We start from the raw sequence: 1,743 nt of genomic DNA on the forward strand, positions 1-1,743 counted from the left end.
CTAAATACTAATATTAAATAATAGACTGGGGTACGAAATTGCAACTACAAAAACTAAAAGTATCGTGTAAAACGAACAAAAATGGTATAATAGTGCCTTAAATTGAGCAGAATTTTTTTTAAACATTTCACCCTTAGTTTGTGACAAACAAATGCAGAAAAAAAAAGATTGTTAGCTCACTTATTTTCCTCCCCCCCCCCCCCCCAAATATTTTATTTTTATTGTAAAATTAGAATAGAAAGTTACTGCATAAACTGCAGTCTACCCCATAATTTTTACTGCTTATAGTACTTTAGTTAGGTCCGTCATTTCGAAAAACAACACCCACTTTTATATAAAAACACTAACTTTTCAAAACCAGGAGGAGCAATTGCCCCACTGACCCTCTAAACGACGAGCCTGACTTTTGAAATTTTTTTCCAAGAACGAAACAGCGAGTCGTCCTTTTAATTTCCCTCTTTAATTTCCTTTCTCTCTCTCTTTTTTAGAAAAATCTTTTTTTTTCCTCTGTAGATTTTAATATTAATCCCCAGATACCGAGATAGAGTATTTACATTGTTCCGAGAGATTGTATAATTCTTGCTTAGATTTCGGAAACCTCCCGAATGGAATAAAATCTCAGCTTGTAGTATTGTATAGAAATCGATTCGTTAAAAAATTATTAACTTGTTGAGTTTCAAGGGAATTATTCTGGCCTTTTTTTTTTCTTTTTTTTCACAAAGAACTTTATTCGTCAATTAATTCATTTTTTTTTAATTATTTTTTTATTTATTTATTTTTTTGGTTTTTGCCGACATGAAATTGGCGAGTCGGCGAGATTTCCATTCTCATTCGGATGCCGTTGGCGATGCGTTTCACTTCCCGTCTTCCTTTCCGCAATCATTTAGCAGACGATAATTCAAAGGAGGCGGTGACGGACGCTCGACTCTGATCCGCGACTTCTGGCACATCACGTGCTTTGATCTCCATACCCAGTTTTTATTTATTTATTTATTACACAGCTCCGTTTTCAATCCAGTAAGTTTTTTTCATTTGTGTTTTATTTTATCTTTGTTATTCACTGTTTTTGTGATGTGTACTGGACAAAAATATTGAGCTTGACTGTGGTCGTACATTCGTACAAATATATTAATACGACAGTTTTTGTGTTCAATTTAATTAGATTACTTTGAAGTGTGTAGCTGAAAAGAGGGACCCCCCATAACTTTATGACCTTTCAAAAACTTCTGTATTTGGCAAATTTTGTCTGACGATTTGGCAAAATTGTCATCGTTCGGCAAAATTTGAAGTTCTGTTCGGCAAAGTCATCATCAATCGGCGAAATTTGTTGTTCCATTCGGCAAATTGAGAATTTCCGCCGTCCCAAAAAATTCAGTTGAACCTCCTCCCCCCCTCCCCACCCCCGCCCCTGTTGCAAAAGTTGGTATCTTCAATATTTCCACAAATGCTTTTTTTTTTCCATCGATATTGCAATACTTAGGTGGGTCAACAACCTGAGATGAGGAGTCTCGAAAGGGTCCCCTAAATGGTTTAAACAAAACAGGATAAGTTAAAAGATAAGAGACTTTTTGTAGTAACTGGTATGAATTTTTGCTAAAACAAATTCTTTTGGAGGTACGTATCTACTTTTGCAGCAACCCGCTTCATTTAATCGTTATTACCTCCCATATGTTTTGTTTTTTGAAAAATATTTACTTGGGCATAAGTTTTAAGCGAAAATCAGTGACGCAATTTCTGTGCATT

This window comes from Uloborus diversus, chromosome 4 (assembly GCF_026930045.1).
Source record: "Uloborus diversus isolate 005 chromosome 4, Udiv.v.3.1, whole genome shotgun sequence".
NCBI lineage: Eukaryota > Metazoa > Arthropoda > Arachnida > Araneae > Uloboridae > Uloborus > Uloborus diversus.